Source organism: Aethalodelphis obliquidens, unplaced genomic scaffold (genome assembly GCF_003676395.1).
Source record: "Aethalodelphis obliquidens isolate GAN/ISIS:26980383/991018 unplaced genomic scaffold, ASM367639v1 scaffold1, whole genome shotgun sequence".
Taxonomy (NCBI): Eukaryota; Metazoa; Chordata; class Mammalia; order Artiodactyla; family Delphinidae; genus Aethalodelphis; species Aethalodelphis obliquidens.
In genome coordinates, this window is record NW_020837945.1 from 60,237,710 (window position 1) to 60,258,958 (window position 21,249).

Consider the following 21,249-nt stretch of genomic DNA (forward strand, 5'->3'; position numbering starts at 1 on the left):
TCCACATTGGACCCCATCTGGTCGTATCCTTCCTAGAGGATGAGGTCATGCTCTCCCATGGCACCAAGGAGAAGATCCATCGAGTCCACACTCCCATTCTAGACCATTCTCTTGGTACCAAGGTCTCAGGATTCTCTGCCCAAACTGCTTGGAGCCTATTTCTAGGGGAGCACCAGCCTCATTTTGGATGTGTCACCATGAAGGAAGACTGTGGCATGTGTGTGTGGGACCCATGGGCTCCAGGGGTAGCTGTTTGGAGGAGCTCAGATGAATAGCTTGGATGTAGCCCAAGGTGTGGAGAGAAGAGGACAGAGTCCATGGGACAGGATGTCGGGTGGGGCAGCTTCTCCTGCCCTCTCACATTTTGTGTGGAACTCTTAAGGCCCAGGAACCCTAAATTCAGTTCTGGCCTTCCAGATTGTTAAGAAGGTGCCTTTATCAAGGCAGGAGGAGTAAACATTTCATTCAATGGTGTTTGTTAATTATAACTAAAATATTTAGACATGGAGTATATGGGCCTCCATGGGAACTCTTGCTCTAGGCTTGTGGCAGAGGTAGAGGCTGGCTTGGTGGCCAGGATTTGCTCTCAATTCTGCTAACTGCTGCTCTCCTTTGATTAGGAGATTGGCTTAATCCTGGCTGTCATTTTGTATGCTATTTTGAATGTTTCAGCCTGGAATGTGAAAGTGTTAAAATGAACAAATAATTGTAAGGGGCGAGTGATTTGGAATGAATTCAGAGAATTGTTTAAAAAAAAATCGTTCTTTATCTTGGCACACTGTTTGCACTAAATATATTTTAAAGCATAATAATAATTTTTGATAATAATTATAATTTTCTCATTATTCAGAGAAGGGCAGCCACTACCCTGGAGATAGCACTGTTGCTGCCAAGAGCTTCTGGAAAAACACAAAGCTTTCTGATTGTTCAAGGATATTTTCACCTTCGAGGCAGGCTCAGGCCCAGAACGCCTTTCCTTCTGCAACTGGGCCACGTTGGAAATCAATGGCCAGAAATCACTCTTTCCTAGGGTCTGTAGTTGGCTTATGATGTCTTAGCCTCATCTTCCCTGTCAGGTAGGAGGGAGGCATTAAACCTTGGGATATTTGTTACCATCTTGCTGGACATTTTACTCTGCCGAGGTTTGACAGCTACTTAAAAATAGTACAGCTAAGTGTCAATGACTAAACTATATGAAAGGAAACCCTCAACTCTGAAAATCAATTCTGAGCCTGACGTTGTAATCACCATTGCATGAGTTTCTGATTTACTTATTTTTTGCATTGCACTGTCTCTGCTCTTAGATTCTTTAGAGCAGCAGGTGGGGGTAAGCCTTGGTTGCCCAGGCAGTTCCTGATGAGTTGTGGGTGTGAAAGCAGAAAATGAGTGAGATGCTAGATTACTCCCCACTTTTCAGCTTCATTGTTTCAACTTCCTCCCTCCTTAGATTAAAAAAAAATTTTTTTTAACCAGCATTGCTTATATAACACAGAACTGGGCTGGGTTTTCTCCTTTCTTTCTCCTTTCGATAGATATGCTATCAGATAGTAAACTGGTCTCAGGTAGGAGAAGTAAAGAGCCTGGAGAATTCATTAACTTGACAATCACTCTCTAAGTAATTCATAATGATAGCCTGGTTTTCTCATCAGCAAAATCAGGATAATCATACCCATCTATAGGGTTATTGTGCAGTCAACTAAAATTATATACGTAAAGTCTTGGCGCTGTTGACAACTGGGGCTGGATAATTCTTTCTTGGGGCAGGGGGTGCTGTCATCTGCATTGTAGGATTTTTAGCAACATCCCTGACATCTATTCACTAGATGCCAGCAGCACTTCCCCTCGCCCCAGCTGTGACAGTGAAAAAAGTCTCCGACATTGTCAAATGTCCCTTGTGGAGCAAAATTGCTCTCCCCATTGAGATTCGTGGCTCTAACATAATGTCTGGCACGTTGCACTTAAAATATTGTAGCTTTTATTGTTTAAGGGCAAGTGGGAATAGGTGCATTGGTCAAATAAACTACAATTGCAGAGTGTCTAATGGACTTGGAAATTGGGAGATTACTGATGACCTCAGCAAAGAGTGTTAGTTAAGAGTGGATGGAGGTGAGAAAGTGGAGAAGGCAAGGACTAGAAGATTATCGGTGGTCTTACTCTTTTAAGAATCATTATATATAATACTACTTACAAATTTTAACGAGCCTTTGAATTTCTTACACAGTCTTTATAGTTTATTCTAGCATCTCTTAGAGTGAGTGAATAATCTACTTTAAAAAACAGAGGGACAGAGCATGGTCAGGCCCCCATCAGCTATGACATACATCCTGATTTGATGATATTCAGTCCCTCAGTGTGGAACCACAGTCTGCCTGGAACATCTATCTGTAGGTTGTCTCATTTGGGCTCCTGCTTCCATACCAGGCTCCCATTGAGTTTGTTAAGAAGTTATTTATTAAGATTTACGGGGTTTTAATTGTTTGTTCTCTTTTCTCAAGGCTATCAAGTTAAGCAAAAAACAAACAAGAAAAACAGAAACATCTTGAGTTCTCAACCTCCTTCTAAAGACAATATTCACTACCACTTCTGGCTGCTACTGTGTGCTGGGCACTAGTACTGTACAGATATTACCTCGTTTTAATATTTATAGTAACCCTGAAGGTGGATATTGATATCTTCCTTTTATAGGTTAAAAAATTGAGACTCAGTAACTTTCTTAAGATTACACAATATGTAGGGGGCTACATTGAGCCTAGCTTTCATCTTGTGTCTCCCTAAATCCAAAACTTGTGACTTATTTAATGTGTCTATGCTGGGGGTGGAAGGTGATGTGGGCAGTCATTTCCAGATAGAAATGTTTTTTCCTGAACCCAGAACAAAATGCCTTGATAGCAGGGTCACAAGACCAACTACTTATATCATAGATCTCTGTCTTTTGCAACCTCTAAACTTTCACTCAGTTACATCCTGATCTCTAGTCTCCAGAGCTTTTCTGGCTTGGGGCTTCAATGCAAACTTGCTATATTGCCTGAAAAAATTAATAATTATAGCTAACATTTTATAAGCATTATCTTATTTAAACCTCACAACAACCTGATGAAGGAAATAGATGCTTATTATTATTATTATCCCCATTTTTGCAGTTGAAGAAAGTAACAGAAAGGTTAAGTATCTTGCTGAGGTCATACACCAGTAATTATGGAGCTGATTCAACCCAAGATCTGTCTGTTTCCAGAGCTCCATGTTCTTAACTTCCCCATTATTCAGGTGAAGGAGACAAGCCTGAAATGGGGGCTAATTTTTTTTTTTTTTTTTCGGTACGCGGACCTCTCACTGTTGTGGCCTCTCCCGTTGCGGAGCACAGGCTCCGGACGCGCAGGCTCAGCGGCCATGGCTCACGGGCCCGGCCGCTCCGCGGCATGTGGGATCTTCCCGGACCGGGGCACGAACCCGTGTCCCCTGCATCGGCAGGCGGACTCTCAACCACTGCGCCACCAGGGAAGCCCTGGGGGCTAATTTTAAAATCTCGCCTTTTCAGAGTATCTTGTGCACATGACCAGACCAAGCTCAGTGAAGTCAATGCAGGTGCACACTGCACATAGAAACAGTGGGAGTTACATTGTCATTATTATTAGAGGTAGTCTTTAGCATTTCTATGGCACCTTATTCTTGAAAATTGCTGTCTAGTTTATTTTCCTACTGAAAATTCACGAGTGCATTGAAATACCTAGCCTATTTATATATTTGGGCACATCTACATTGTTGGTAAATGTACAGAGAAAAAACATATCTGGTTACTGAGATCCAGTAGCTGAGGTAATATAGTTTTTCTTCATTAAACTTTCCCAGTAAAGCAGAACATCCCTACTTTCCATCACAAATTCTAATGTCTGAGCATCCTACCATTCTATTCAGAGATAAAATGGGGAACTCAATGGATTAGTCAATCAATCAATAAGCAAATGTTAATTGATGACAAACTTCAATACATTAGAAAATGAATTTAGTATTCGGTAAAAGCTACTTTGTATTTGTTTAAACTCATATTCCATAATAAGCAGGCTTCTGTATAGATTTTTTAATATCAGGCATGCATTCGGATACTGTCAGTGTTTTCTATGCCCAACATCCCTGCACACTGCTAGCCAAGCAGACCCTTGAAAATGTTCAACTATAAATAAACATGTGTCTGAGTAAGAATCTTTCTCATATGGTATCTGCTTCTCTTTGGCTACGAGATCCAATGCTATGTCAAGCAGCGATTCTTCACTCCTACCCATGGACAGACATTTTACTGACCTTTTAGTGTCAGTAAGCAACCCTTTGCTTCACCTGTAAAGTGCAAACAGGCATGCAGAATGTGTTTAGAAATGAATGTTTGTGCATTCATTTTGGTAGTATTTGATTAAACTAAAGGCATGAACTGGAAAAATGACTAATTGCAACAACTTCCGTTGACCCAATGAGCTACAGTAAGTAATGAAAGTCCTACAATTAAACAACAACAATACCCTCAAAATCATACGCCATCAGTAAAGAAAATATACACAATTATCATCTCAAGTACTGCATATCTCTGTTGGGAATAATTGGATTCTGACTTGGAAACAGCCTGACTTAAAATAGACCATTGAAAACAGTGCCTCTCCAAACCCTCAGCCCTGGATTACCAGGGTGCTGAATTGGGGAATTTAAAATAACAGACCCTTCCAATTAAGTAAAACCCTTAAGAGGAAAACAATCAACTTCCATAAAAATCTCAGGAATAGTAACAGCTTTTTATTTTCCATCTTTTAATTCTGCCTTGATATAGCTTCTAGAGCCCATGAGGATCTAATTTGGGGGAAAAAAAAAGAGAAAGAGAACAGGTTTCTACTGCCCCAAAAATGAGAAGAAAATGAAAACAGTTTCCTCAGGGGTTCAGGTTTTTAAATAAGAGAGGGTACAGAGTTTTAATGCATGTTCTCAGAGAACCACAGAACCCCAAACTGCTTAAATAACCTCTCAGGAAAACACTGTGTATTAAACTAGAAACGAAAAGAAAAACTACTTACCCTGAAAATTTCTTCTGATTTCTGGAGACTGTGGGGTTTAGCACCTCAGCTCCTGCAGCCATTTACTAACAGCAGACATGCCCAAGCAAAGCAAACTTTGCCTTTCCCAAGACACAGAAACTGTGGAAATGAACAGAAAGAAAATCACCCATTTTTGCCTCTCAGGTGAAATCACTTGTGTGCTGCTCTTCCAGATTCCCTATTAGACCTTACTGCATGTTTCATAGCTGCTTTCGAATGCATCATTTTCTCTAGAGAATTTGGGAGGGACCCTAAACTGAACGTTGCTTGGGTCAGCCCTTCAGAAGCTCTGTCCTTGGTGCTGAAAGAGAGGTGTAGCAGGATCCGTTTTCCATCTCTCTCTTCTCTTTTCCCTCTGTGCCTCTATGTGCTTTGTGCTATGCTTTTTAGTATATGTGTATTTTCCCCTCAGTGCTCTTTTGAATCTCAGTTTTCCCACTGTCTTTACTTCTATGCTTTAATTTCTCTTGAATAATTCTCACCTTCCTTAGTTTAATTGTCATTCCAGCTTTTGGTGGGTGTAAAGATGATTGGTTCAGAAGAATGAGCAGATCAACAAATTGATACCACAAGTGGTTAATAGAAATCAGTACACTTTAAAACACAATTGACAGAATAATTGAACTTGGAGGTGTAAGCCTGTCTTGGAGAAGAAGGTTAAAGGAAATATATTACAGCAGAAGCAAAACTGAGGCATGAAGAATAACTGGTGATAAAGTTGAAATAAGTTTAATACTGTGAGAAATGTTAAATGTTTATTTAGTGGCACTCCTTGTTTTCAGAGAACTTTACAATAACATTTGCCAATTCGTTCTAACTGCTCTTCTGAGGTATATGTGAGTAATTTTTTAAAACTCAACTTTAGAACGGGCTAAAGGGAGATGCCATGAAGGGCAGTCAGTGAAAGTCAGTTTCTGAAGCAGCACTAGAACTTAAACAATCTTAATTCATTGTCACCTGTTCATATAACATTTAACCATGGAATCCTAACTATTCCCTACGTTCTTGTTTTCGATTTCTTTTCCTTCCTTCAGAAAGGGTTGTAATGCTTTTACTACTTTCTCTGCCAACAGTGGATATGTTTGGCAGCTGCAGTCCAGACTGTCATGGGGAAGCTAGTCCCAGTTCAACTATGACAGAGACCTCTGCTGGCTGAGAAAGGCAGCAACAACAAGGTCTAAATATTGCTATTAATAACAGCCATCATTTATTGAGCATGTACTAGTAGCCAGTCATTTTAATGCATTCTCTCTTTTAATCTTTTCAACAACCCTAAAAGGTAGGTACTGCTTTTCCATTCCTAGTTTATAAATAGGGAAATTGAGGCTTAGAGAGGTTAAACTAATTTCTGAAGGTCACACGGCTAACAAGTAGTAGAGCCAGGGTTTGGATTTGACATCAATTAATTCTGGAGCATGTTCTCTTAACTGCTATGCTACAATTCTTCCAAAGATGGAAAATTTAGATTTCCCAGGAGACTGACAATATGTCATAGAGAATAATAATTATGATGACAAAAATGATGATATCAATGATACAATAATGCTATAGTGACTTATAGTTTATAAGGCATTTTCTAATTCATGCTCCCAACTGCATCTTACATAAATCCTCATGATGCCCATTTTTACAGAGGCTGTTATGGATTGAATTGTATCCTCCCCAAATCCATAATCTCAGAATGTGACTATGTTTGGAAATAAGGTCTTTAAAGAGGTGATTAAGTAAAAATGAGGCCATTATGGTGTGCCCTAATACAATCTGACTGGTGTCCTTATAAGAAGAGGGGGAGACACCAGGGAGACACACACAGAGAAAAGGCCACATGAGAACACAGCAAGAAGGCAGCCCTCTGCAAGCCAAGAAGAGAGTCCTCAGGAGAAACCAAACCTGTCAACAAGTTGATCTTGGACTTCTAGCCCCGAGAAGTGTGGGAAAATTAATTTATGTTGTTTAAGCCATCCAAACTGTAGTATTTTGTTACATAAACCCTAGCAAACTAATACAGAAGTTTAGGAAGGTTAGGTGCCATATCCAAGGTTGCTCATGATTTATGGGGCATAAATGTACTGTTATGTGGCATAAATACATCGAATATGCCCTAAAACTGGAATTTCCAGCTTGAATGTAAACCCCTAGGCTCTTCTTCCCTTGGATTTGGGGACCAAGAGAATATGCACTGTCAGGTGTGGCATGTCTGATATGTGACAGCAGAGAATGTACGAGTAGAATTTAGCAGAATCATATTAAGGAGCTCAGGGTCTTCTTGCTCATTTTCAGCATCATGGTTCCACTTTGAGTATCCTATGTTTATTTTCTTTAACATTTTTTTTTTTTTTTTTTTTTTTTTGCGGTACATGGGCCTCTCACTGTTGTGGCCTCTCCCGTTGCGGAGCACAGGCTCCGGACGTGCGGGCTCAGCGGCCATGGCTCACGGGCCCAGCCGCTCCGCGGCATGTGGGATCTTCCCGGACCGGGGCACGAACCCGTGTCCCCTGCATCGGCAGGCGGACGCTCAACCACTGCGCCACCAGGGAAGCCCTTCTTTAACATTTGATGATATCATATCTGATAATAATGCTGTCCTGATAATGCATGAATGTAGCAGGAAAGGTCACATTTCTCAACTTTCTGTGTTGAGAGTACATGGTGTATCCTCACAGAGCAGCTATAAATGTTGCTGGCAGAATTTTCCTCAGCATTTTTGTAATGTCTTTCTTTGGCAAGTTTCAAAGGAAGATAAAGAGGGAAAATAACCGACATGCCCCAAGTCACCCATCTAGGCACTCAACTCAGTCTTGACTGAACTGTCTCCCTAGTAGATTCCCTGACTGCCTTAGGGAACGGAAAGTGGGCGGTGAATAAGGGGGTCCTTTCTCTCAGGACTTCAGTGTAGATGACAGTCAGCAATTGCTCCTTTTAATCTGGCACTTTCCATTCATACAACACTGAACAAGTTTCAATCTTTTAAGTAAACAGAACTCTTATTCGTGATTGGCGTTGAAGATTTGGAGACCTGCCTTCTGGGAAGGACTCCAGGACGCCTACAAAACCGATAAGCTTGGGCAGAAACCAAGAAAAATATAGATCATTCTCATTTTCCTTCCAGGAACCCGTCTCAGTAGCATGACTGGAACATCTTATGTTGCAGTCAACAGTGCTTCCTCAGGGAAGTCTTCATATTCTGAACCTGAACTGGGAGGTTTAGAGCAAGAGTTAAGAGGTGGTGGGTGTCTGATACACAGGCATGCTCAGTGGTTTTGTTTGAAAGGATATTGGCGTGAAGTCTGTGGTAGAAATATTCCCCTCTAGTCTTTGAAATGCTGCTCCAGGGTAGCAGTTCTTCGGTTTCATCACAGGAAGCTTGCCTTCAGCACCAACCACTGAGGGCAACATGACTTTCTCACATCACTTTAAGCCACCACAGAGCTCACACTCAGCAGGACAGTGTGGAGACCAAATGAGGCAGGGTAGGGAGCCAATTTTCAGGGCTCTCACTGTTGTGGCCTCTCCCATTGCGGAGCACAGGCTCCGAACATGCAGGCTCAGCAGCCATGGCTCACGGGCCCAGCCGCTCCGCGGCATGTGGGATCTTCCTGGACCGGGGCACGAACCCGTGTCCCCTGCATCGGCAGGCGGACTCTTAACCGCTGCGCCACCAGGGAAGCCCCCCAATTTTTTTTTTTTTTTTACGTCTTTATTGGAGTATAATTGCTTTACAATGTTGTGTTAGTTTCTGCTGTACAACAAAGTGAATCAGCTATACATATATCCCCATATCTCTTCCCTCTTGCATCTCCCTCCCTCCCACCCTCCTTATCCCGCCCCTCTAGGTTGTCACAAAGCATCAAGCTGATCTCCCTGTGCTATGCGGCTGCTTCCCACTAGCTATCTATTTTACATTTGGTAGTGTATATATGTCAGTGTTACTCTCTCACTTCGCATGACGATATTAAATTACATAAATACCATCAAAGAATAGCCCTTTGGTATGTTTTTCACTAGAATCAGACCTCAAGTTGTAGAGTGCAAAGGTAATTTGGCAAATGCAGTAAGGGGTCCAGGTAGTATGATGGCATCTTCCTAATTCCAGCCCCCATTCCTCACCAAAGACACGGTGGTCTTGCCATAGATGAGAAAGCCCTAGGTTTTATGTTTGAATTCACTCTGCTGCTGTAATAAATGTATGAAAGAGAAAAATAGGTCAGTTCATTTTTTATTGTCTAGTACTGGGCTTGAACCTTTCTTCTTTTTTACCAGAGAGTGGTACCAAGTTACAGTGGAAGGTTCCCAACCAATCAGATTAGTACCCACTCCACTCTTTTACAGGTAGCAGAGTAAGGGTAGGGAAGGAAGTAAATAAGTGATATCTGTCTTCATATTTATATCAACTTTTCTGTGTGCTTGCATCTATCTTACTTGCTTTTTATACTTTCATCTTCACTTTTCCACCTATTTTCTTCCTGTTTTTTCCTACTCTCCATCAGATAATCTTTTATTCTTTTACCTTTTTCTCATTTTCTCCCCCAATATTCTATTTCTTTTCTTCTTCCCCAAATTACATATAAAAGGGAATGGGGATGGGATGGAATTAGAGAAATCTATATCTTAATTAATTTATCATTTATTCAAAAAGGACTTTGGGTTGTTGAGTGTGGCAGATTGTATCTCCCAAAGATGACCACAGTTACATCTCCCATCCTTCATGCTCTTCTAGAACCTTGCCACTCCACCATCAAGAGTAGAGTGTATGTCTCTCTCCTTGAACCTGGTAGGCCTTTGTAACTCCCTCGACTAATAGAGTATGGCAGAAGTGATGCTATGTGATTTTCGAGGTCAGGCCATAAAAATGCCACATACTTCCATTTTGTTCTTTTGGGACACTTGTTCTTGGAACTCAGTCCCCATGTTTTGAGAAAGCCCAAGCAACCCCTGCAGGGATCCACATGGAGAGAAACCAAGACAGTTTGCCCCACAGCCCTGGGTGAGCTTCCAGCTGAAAGCCAGCATCAACTTGCCAAACCTAAGAGTAAGTCATTTTTTAAGTGGCTCCTCCAATCTCCAATTGAGCTGTCCCAGTTGATGCCATGTGGAACAGAGACAAGCCGTCTCTGCAAAGCTCTGCCCAGATTTCAGATTCATTAGCACAATAAATGTTTGATACTGTTTTAAGCAAATAATTATATTGTATAGCAACAGGTAGATTCAATCTTTCTAGAACTTGTCACATTTAGTGTTCAGAAGAGCACATCTCAAATTCTGTCAAATCCCATTCTGAAGCAATTGCCATTTAATTATTTAGTGTGTTTTGTTTGAATCTCAGATGCTGTTTATGTAGCTGATTTTATAAAACTGTGTTACTCAAAGTATGGGCCATGGACCAGGAGCAGCAGCCACAGTTTCGCTTTGGAAGTTGTTAGAAATGGAGAATCTTGGGTACCACCCCAGACTTGCTGAGTCTAGAATCTGCATCTTAACAAGATGCCCAGGTTATTCATTAAAGTTTGAGAAGCACTAGTGTAAAGAAAAAGCCTGTAAAAGAGATAGAGTTACAGACACGACATGAACAATGTATTATTTATTTTCCATTTGTTTTTACTGCTCCCCTGGAAATCAGGAGGCTGTATGTGTGTGGGGTGAGAGATGAGGGAGAAGTACGAGAAATGTTATGACAGAAGTAGAGATGGCTAAGAAAGTAGGGATCTGGGAGCCCAAAAGAGAGCTAGAAGCTCTAGACTGGGTGAGGCATGTTTCAACTCTTACATTAAGGGGTGAGGGACAATAGGGGGAATAAGATGGAGGGATAGTAGAGGTTCTTTAACTTTTTCATAGTTGACAACATTCTATTATAGAATAGGTTATGCCTTTTTTTTTTGGCAAATCCCTAAATATAGATGAAAAATATATGTTTATTTTGTAAAAAAAAAAGAAAAAGTTTTAAACGCTTTAGGATTTCCCAAGAGGAAATGTTCTCTCAGATTAAAAATAGACTATTATTATTGTTGCCATAAATTGAGGCTTGAGTAAGCCTCTCTTGGGTAAGTGCCTTTATAATAGTTTGATCCCTGCCCTAGAGCACAAAGGAGCTCCTTTATCTTCATACCTGACTTTTCAAGATTCTCAGCATGTATAAGGTATATCTGCAGTCCATTCTCTGTGGGTTACATTTTTGAATCCTCAGAAGTTCAGTTCTCCCCAGCAGACAGGAGTTGTAGAACTTTGTATGTTAATGACAATGATCTTGCATACAGTGGTAGCTTTTGTCCCCTCCACAGCCCCTTTGCAAGCTTGTCATTGATGTCCAGATATCCTGCTGCACTGCCCTGATTGAAATACAGTCACTCCCAGAGTAAAGAAAAATGACAGATTATTACAAAGTAGCTGGTTTGAAAAAGGACAAATACAAGCATCCAAACAAGGGTATTTGGTGTCACTAGAACTCTTGGGGGAAGTTTTAAAAACTCAGATTTATTGGACTGGCATTCCTATTCCTAGAAATGCTCATTTCCTCCTCTTTCTTATCTTATTTTCCCTTAAGAGAGGATTTCTCTCTCACACTGGTTTCAACTCTCGTATGGTTTAAAGATATCATATTAAAGTACTGATTGTCATCAGTTCCTGGTCATATTAGGGTGCTTAGTAGAACCATAACTGGTAGTTCAGGCACAAGAATTGTGCTTATATCCATCTCGATCACACCCCTGAAATGAGACACCAGAGAATTTCAATTTAGTCATGCTGCCTATGCCTTAGGAAGAGAAAAAGAGAAGAAAATATGGGGTATGCCCCCCTCTCCACAAAGGTATCCCACTATGCTTCCCAAAATACAAGGGGAGAATTAAGTTTATTATTCTGGCTGGGGCTTTGGCAAACAACAGGAAAACTTCTCAACTGAATTAAATGATAAGGAGTTGATTATCACACAGAAGATGTACAGAGGTAGGTGACTTCACATTAATTCATTAGGGATCATTTCTATCTTTCTGCTCTGCCAATCTCAGCTTATAGGTCTTGTCCTTAGGCTGGCTTGCCTCATGGTCACAAAATGGCTGCAGCAGCTCCAGGTGTTCATATTCTCACAACAACATCCAGAAGTGGAAAAAGAGACCTGCTTTTAAGATTAGGAAACCCATTCCAAGTAGTTCCACACCAAATTCTTTTACATTTCACTTGCCAGATTTATATCATATGCCCATGCTTGGGCCAATCACTAACAAAGGGAATGGAAACACTGCTATTGACAGATTTATCAGGACATTCTCTTTAGTCACAAGGGAAAAGCCTGGATAACTGAACAAAATACGAGTTTTTGCTAACAAGAAAGAAGGTAGGAAGTGGTAACTGGCTACCTTTGAGATTAAAATGAACCCCCACATTAAAGAGAATATTCTAAAATGCTATAAGGAATATTATAACAGCATTAAAATGATTTTTAAAAGAATGACAATAATCATGCCACTCTAATTTTCATTTTGCAAATTTCATTCTTGTCCTTGTCCACATGCCCACATACTTTTACGTAGTTGAAACCTTAATTTTGTAGTCATTGTTTATCATGTAAAATAATTGTGAATAATATTTGTACACATTTTACATTATCGTTATCTTAAATGACTAAATTCCCTTTTATTGCATTGACATAACATTTTAATCCAGCCTCTATCATTTGAGCCTTTTACTGTTATTAATATCACTGTGATAAATCTTTATAGTGATATTTATATTAAGCAAACATGAAGCATTAAGGTTGTTACTAACACATAGGAAAAGTGATGGCAAGCAGCTGAAAAATCATCAGAGTTGGAGACTAGAGTTTTGTCTTGACTATGCTACATGCTTGCTGTATACCCTTTGGTTGGTTTATCAACCTTTGGGTTTTGGTTCCCTTACTTGGAAAGATGAAGTTGAAATAAATAAATTCTAAGATCATTTCCAGTTTCCATTGTCCATAATTTTATGAATTCTAAGATTCTTTGGAAAGCATCAGTGCTTGGGCCTCAGGCTAGGATACTGAATTAATAGAAGCGTAGAGGTTGAAAACTGGTGGCCACATTATACCCGGCCACATTAAACTTGGGTTTAGCCAGCACACTTTTATGTAAAACGAACGCAAATACTTTTTAGATGGAGTATGCACTATGTATTTTGGCCGCAGTTTTCTCCTCTGTTGTTTTACACTAGGATGCTTCCGACTTTCATAATACCCACCTGCCCCGAAGCCTTTGAGTTTGCAACTCCTGGATGGAGATAAGACCGTGGTGATTAAATGAATCATCCACCTGAACCCAGCACCTAGGTTTCCATGGAAGTCTTCCTTTGGAGACTGCGAAAGGCAGCCTTACTCATTCGCAAGATCTAGTGATGGTTTCCATGTTATGCACATAAACACCTTGTCAGGCACCAGAGACAGGTTGGAGAGGATGATTGATGGGAGTGGGCTTGTGAAATCACACCTGCTGTCACAGCAGATGGGGAAAAAAGCCGGAGTAACCTGTGGAATTGCTGATCTTTTTTGAAAATTCACTCCTAAAAACATTATTTTAGCTCTTCTACATACTTTAGAAAGAGCTACTGTTAACAAACCAGACTCTAAGGGAGCAACTACTATATGAGATTTCAGGAGTATAATTTCAATAAAACAGCAAGAAGCCTTCACCAACCAGGTGAAGTGGTGTTTGAGCTCCGGGGTGGTGAAGCAACGCTTTCTTTGCCAAGCAAAAAAAATGTCATTCATGCTGCAATTTCTGGCTGGCTGCCCACTGGGCATATAAGCCTGTCCTCAATAATGTTATCCTACTCCATGCATAACATTGCCTTTGGAGCACAGGATGCATCCTAGAGAGGAAAAAAGAGATGAAATAACTTTGCACAGAACAGACCAATGAATGGGCAATGAGAAACATAGGCCATTACACCAATAGGGAATCCATGTAGAACTGAGGAAGTGCTCTGAAGTCTCTGCTTTGACCTCATTCGTCGTTGGCTCTGTCCTACACAACTTAGCCTTATGTTATCCTAATTTTACCTGATATGCATCTGAGAAATTTATTCAACAATTAGTTACTGAGTTTTCGCTATGTTCACTGCATTGCTTATGGAAGGTACAAAGATGTGTGTTTGCACGTGTGTGGGCACAACATGCACATGTGCTAAGTTAAGAAGCAAAGGGAGAGTTTAACAGGACTAGGCAGCAGGCTGCCAGAGAGAGGCCTCAAGGTAGGATGTGATCAAATTCAAATGAACCCTTCAGACAGAGCCGTGTGTGAGAAAACACAGCATCTGAGTGGAATGGGAAGACTTTCCAGAGAAGCTGGAAACTGATTTGAGTGCTACAGTGCATGGGAGTTAGGTTTGATCGGGGATATGGTGAAGGAGAATGGTTTCACCTACCAGAGTCCAAAGTCTCAGGCAGTTCAATTTTTTATTCATTCATTTATTTGTTCAACAAATACTTATTGAGCATCAATTTATACCAGGCTTGTTTTATGCCTGGGGATACAGTCAATAATCATGACAGACAGATCCCTGCTCTGGTAGAGGGAGACAGAGAATAAAACCGACTAACAAAAGAAAGTCTCAGGAAGTGGTAAACATTACACAGAGAGGTAGAATTGGGTGACATGACGGTGATTGGGTGACTATGGTAGAGTAGGTGTTTTCTTCGCTTCTCTGAAAATGTGATGGCTAAGCTCAGATCCGAAAGACAAAAAACAGCCAGCCATGCAGAGGTCTGGGGGAAGAGTATTCCTGGCAGAGGGAACAGCTGGCATGGAGGCCCTGAGATGGGAACATGTTTGGCACATTTGAGAAGGCCAGTGTCACCGGTGTGTAGCAGATGACAGGAGGGGTGGAACAAGGTGAGGCTGGAGAGGGAGTATGCCAGATGGTATAAGAGTTTGGATTTTATTCTAAGTGGGATGGAAGCCATTGGAAGGCTTACACGTGGAGGAGAAATGATATATTTGATATGCACATCTCTCTGGCTCCTGTATAAGAACGGATCACAGCAGGAGCAAGAGAGGAAGCAGTGACCAGTGAAGAGGCCGCTGTGGCAATCCAGAGCACGTGGGTGTTTCCTTGGATTCAGTGGTGGTACTGGAGATGGAGAAGTAGTGAATCCATTTGGGTTACATTTTGGATACAGACTTGACAGGACTTACTGATAGATTGGATATGGGCATGAGGGAAATGGAGTTGCCAAGATAGTGATAGAATGGGACTTGGTTATTAAGAATGTGCAAATTTCTCTGAAATGCTTATGGAAACTCTGTCATCCAACACGAACAGCAATGAGGTCTCTGAACAAAAGTAAGCATACTGTGGAAATAAATGAAGACCAACTAAATGAGAGAACCAAAGACTATTCAGAGCGTGCCACGGCAAGGGAGTCAGCCACTGTCATTTGCGTTTTGGTAGAGATTCAAAGTTAGGCAGAGACCCAGAGGCAGAGCTTTACAGTGCAAAACGGGAAGGCTTCTGCTATGCCCTGATTGATGGCTGTTGGCATGGGGAAGCTCTAAGTGGGCTACCTGGAAGCAGGGCATCCTGTGAGATTGGTTAGGGGTACATATTTGGCTTTTTCTGGTTAGGATAAAATTAGGGAAGGAGGGACAAAAACGAGGGAAGTTGTCAGTGATTAATCAAGTCCTGGTTCTTTCTGGCTGATTGTTACATAAGTTATTGTTTCGCTTCCTGGATTGTCACTAGAGATAGCAGTCGGGCTTCCTACAAGTCTGACTTATAGCAAACGGGCTTCTGGGGTTGTTTATTGTAAATAACTCGTTGGTTTCCTGGACGGGTTGCTGCAGGTTGTAGGGCAAAGTTCTGTTTGTATATATGGTCTGGCCATTGTCTGATTGTATGTTCAGTCTTTCAATGTCTTGATTAAACTTATTTTTCTCTTTGAAGCAGATCATAAATTTCTATATATTTCTTTCTCCAAGCTCCTGTGTATCTATTTCTCTCCTTCTGTTCACTGTTCCCTGTTTCTTTCTCTGTTTCAACCTCAGTTTTCTACTAGAGATCAGGCTTTCCTTCAGTAGCTCATACAGCTCTCACCTCTCCTGGGTGACTATTTTATGAGAGATATTAGTTGAGCTTCTGATCCTAAGACACAGGGTTGTCTAATGACATTTATGTCCACCTATTCCAATTGTCAAAAGAACATTCTACAGGGTTCCAAGCGTGGTTTACCAAGTGGGGTCGGTAGGTGAACTTTGTTGCTGGTCTGAGATAAGATAAATACAGAGATAGAGAGTAAGTGTTCAGAAACATTTATAAAAATTGGACAAAATAATTTTATCTGTTAGTATTTAAATTTTAGGCTTATATGCCTTTCATTTTCATTGCTCCAATCTAATGTATGGGTTGGAAATTTTTAAAAAACCCTGAACTTACATAACATAGAGTTTGAGAAGTACTGTGCTGGACTTCTTATGGTAGCCAGCGCTAGAATACCTGGAATGAGAAGGGAAATAAAGAGGATAGCAGACAATTAATGCTTACATGGGCCGTCAGAGACAGTGGCGGACCTCACTGAAGAAGGGCTGCTTCTCCAGCCTGGAAGCCCCCCTCTCCCTACCTCTCAGGGCTTCCCGTGTCAGCTCGGCCTACACTGAACTTCTGTTTCTCAAGTTCTGCTGACACAGAGCATCTCTGCTGCATATGAGAGCCTTTATGACTTGGTGGGCACTGTGGGCTGGGGGAGGGGTTGAGGAGAAACACACTTTCCTTGTATCCTGATTGGAATTTTTCTCAAACACTTTCCCCTCCCCTTCTTGTGGTTTATGTGTATCTTGGAGTCCTCCGTACACTAAATTGAGTTATTTGTAGTAAGGTGGATGGACCTAGAATCTGTCATACAGAGTGAAGTAAGTCAGAAAGAGAAAAACAAATACCGTATGCTAACGCATATATATGGAATTTTAAAAAGTAGTACTGATGAACCCAGTGTCAGGGCAGGAATAAAGACGCAGACATAGAGAACAGACATGAGGGTACGGCAGGGGAAGGGGAAGCTGGGATGAAGTGAGAGAGTAGCACTGACATATATACACTACCAAATGTAAAATAGATAGCTAGTGGGAAGCAGCCACATAGCACAGGGAGATCAGCTCGGAGCTTTGTGACTGCCTGGAGGGGTGGGATAGGGAGTGTGGGAGGGAGACGCAAGACGGAGGCGAGATGGGGATATATGTATACGTATAGCTGATTCACTTTGTTGTACAGCAAAAGCTAACACAACATTGTAAAGCATTTATACTCCAATAAAGATGTGAAAAAAAATAATATTAAAAAAAGACATAAAGGGATACAACATCAAAGTCTAGAAAGGGAAATCTTAAAATAAGCATCTTAAATTTCATTTGTTCAGTTTTTCTGGGTATAAATGAACACATACACACAGTTTGAGTGTGTGAACCAGTTTCACTTAGCTTTTTTGTTGAGTTCACCGAGTAGGAACAACTTAGATTGTCTGGTTGCCCTATTCTTCTGTCACCATACATTCTGGAGTCTCCTGGTCAGTTTTAATTTAAAATATTCTATCCTGTAAGTAAATTCATGTCTGTCAGATCGTGTGTTCTGATTTCTGATTCATAAAATATGGTCAAGGTGTCAACCAGCTTCTGTCCCTGTTCATCTGAGTGACCGAGATAGTAGGCCCTAAATGATATCCCAAAATGACGCGGCCAATGTGACTTTGGTCTACCTCCAAGTCAGTGTGTTAGACTCAGTTTCCTCTTTTTGTTTCCATCCAACTGGTGATTTTACACCTAGCTGTGTTTCAGAAAGCATGCCCTGCTGGGTCCCCTCTGAATCCTGAATCCATTATTCTTTCTGCCGTTGACATCTCTAAAGATGTGTGGGGAACGCCAGCGTTTCTGATCTTACACAGCCACACTGTCAGTTTTCCATGTGATGGACTTGGACTTACTACCTGCTTTTCCCTGCCTCCTTCCATGGGAAAGAGAGACACAGGCTTGGAGCATATGGAAAAGATTTTTTTTTTTTTTTCCTTTTGAAATCCCTCAAGTAAAACAAAGTCTCCTCTTGCTTTCAAGTCATTTATCACTAATGTTCAGAGCAAAATCTGCTTCATGTAGTCATCCACAATGAAGAAGGAACAACTTTCCTAAGACTTGGGGGAGGTTTGTCTGCTCTCAGTTCTTAGGAAATTCCCCCCCCCCCCCCGGCAGGTATCTCCAATCATCTCTAATCTACTCATCAGTGATTTTCTTTCAAAAGAAACCACTTGAGGCTGAGCCAGAGGCTTGTCAAGTGCCTTAGTCCTTGTGGGGGACAGGGAGGAAGGGAAGAAGGGTGGGGGAAGAAGGGCGGGCGATGGAGGAGCTCATGAATCTGCTACTAAATAGGAAACTTTTCTGGTGGAAGACTCCCTGGATTCTAAGGGGAGAATGTTATTGCACGCAATTGCTTTTGTCTTATTTGCAAGAACTGGGAGATACTTTCAGAATTCTCTGTAAAAGAGAGGCCAAAAATGTGTAGCCCTAGTCTAGTTAAAGGATGTCAAGTGACATTGTGCTGGGTCACCAGACATATCCAAGGATGATGACAAAAGCCAGCAAAAGTGTAAACGTTGAAATGAGGTGACATTAAATGCCTGTAATCACATAGTCAATAAAATGTGTAACATTATGAAAATACCTCAATGACGCACAAGTTAGCTAAGCAAAGTAATCAAGTTCCATAGCAATCTTTATTACTCATGTAATAGCAGGGACTGGCAAATAGAGACAATAAGACACGCAGTGATTTATTTTTTCTTTTCCATTATGGTTTATTACAGAATATTGAATATAGTTCCCTGTGCTATACAGTAGTTCCCTGTTGTTTATCCACTCTATATATAGTAGTTTGCATCTGCTAGTCCCAAACTCCCAATCCATCCCTCCCATGCGGACTTCCTACACCCCCAGGTCCCACGCCCCTGGGCAACCACAAGTCTATTCTCTATGTCTGTGAGTTCGTTTCTGTTTCGTAGATAAGTTCATTTGTGTCATATTTTAGATTCCACATATAAGTAATATGGTATTTGTCTTTCTCTTTCTGATTTACTTCACTTAGTATGATAATCTTTAGGTCCATACATGTAGCTGCAAATGGCATTATTTCATTCTTTTTGATGGCTGAGTAATATTCCATTGTATATACATCCACATCTTCTTTATCTGTTCCTCTGTTGATGGATGTTTAGGTTGCTTCCATGTCTTGGCTATTGTAAATAGTGCTTCTATGAACATAGGGGTGCATGTATCTTTTTGAATTATGTTTTGTCCAGATATATGTCCAGGAGTGGGATTGCTGATCATATGGCAACTCTATTTTTAGATTTTTAAGGAACTTCCATACTGTTCTCCATCGTGGCTGCACCAATTTATATTCCTACCAACAGTGTAGAAGGGTTCCCTCTTGTCCACATCCTCTCCACCATATATTATTTGTAGACTTTTAAATGATGGCCCTTCTGACAGGTGTGGGGTGGTACCTCATTGTGGTTTTGATTTGCATTTCCCTAATAATTAGTGATGTTGAGCATCTTTTCATGTGCCTATTGGCCATCTGTATGTCTTCTTTGGAGAAATGTCTATTTAGGTCATTGGACTGTTTGTTTTTTGTTACTTAGTTGTACGAGCTGTTTGTATATTTTGGAAATTAAGCCCTTGTCAGTTGCATCATTTGCAAATATTTTCTCCTAGTCTGTAGATTGTCTTTTCATTTTGTTTATGGTTTCCTTTGCTGTGCAAAAGCTTATAAGTTTGATTAGGTCCCGTTTGTTTATATTTGCTTTTGTTTCTATTTCCTTGGTAGGCTGTCCTAAGAAAACATTGATATGATTTAAGACATCAATTGACTTTTAAAAGTTATCAGCCTTGTGGTTGAAAAATCTAGATAGTTTTACTTTCAGGTTTGAAGTTAGTTCAAAGTGAGGAGGGATAACTAGTATATTGCAATATCGGATAGTTCAATTAGGATTCAAAAGGGTTACATAGAAAGCATTTCTATTTATAACACTATAAGACAGTTTAAAATTATAAAATGTGTTAGTCACATGTAAAATACCAATTGATCTAAAAGTAGAGGATAGGGAGATCTGACTTGATAATACTTATGGGACCAAGACTTTAGGGGCAATGATGGATTGGATTATAAGTTTGAAAAGATTTAGCAGTCCGATTAAAGTAAAGGAAACATCCACAAAACTGTGCAACCTTAGGCAGTATAGGCAAAAGTTCACAAAACCAGGGAGCAAACATCCCCTTTGCATTCCAGACTGTCCCTGTAACCGCTGCAATATTGCTGTAGAACAAGAGCACAGTCTGAGCGGGATGGCCATGTTGGTATCCATGACGTAGGACTGATGCAGTGTCTCTCATGCTAACTAGGCTTCATAATCACATCTAGAGTTTTTATTGTTTAAATTGGAGTATAACTGATGAACTGCACATATTTAAAATATGCAATTTGATAAGTTTTAACATAAATTTGACACCCTTGACTATGATCAAGATAGTCAACATATTCATCATCCCCCAAAGTTTCCTTGTGCCCATATGTAATCCTGCCCAACTATCCTTCCTGTATCCAGCCCCCTTCCCTAGGCAACAATTGCTCTGTTTTCTGTCCATATAAATTAGTTTGCATTGTGAAGAATTTTTATTTAAATAGAATCATACAGTATGTACTCTTTTTTACCTTTCACTTGGCATAGTTATTTTATATCCATTCATGTTGTTGTTTGTATCAATAATTCATTTCTTTTTAATGCTGAGTAGCATTCCACTGTTTAGTTATTAGAAATAAGGCAGCTATGAACATACCCGTACAAGTCACAGGTCTTTGTATTGATGTGTGCTTCTTTTCTCTTGGATACGTTCCTAGGAGTGTAATGGTGGATCACGTGATAGGTGTAAAACAGCACCACACAAGTGGTTGAACCATCTTCACATTCCCACAAACGGCATATGAAAGTTCCAGTTCCCCCACATCCTTATTGGCACTTATATGGCCAACCTTTTTAATTTTAGTCATACTAATAGATATGAGGAGATATCTCATTTTGGTTTTAACTTGTGTTCTCCCTAATGAATAATGATGTTGAGCATATTTTTATGTGCTTATTTACCACCTCTATATTTTTGTGTTGGAGAAGTGTCTA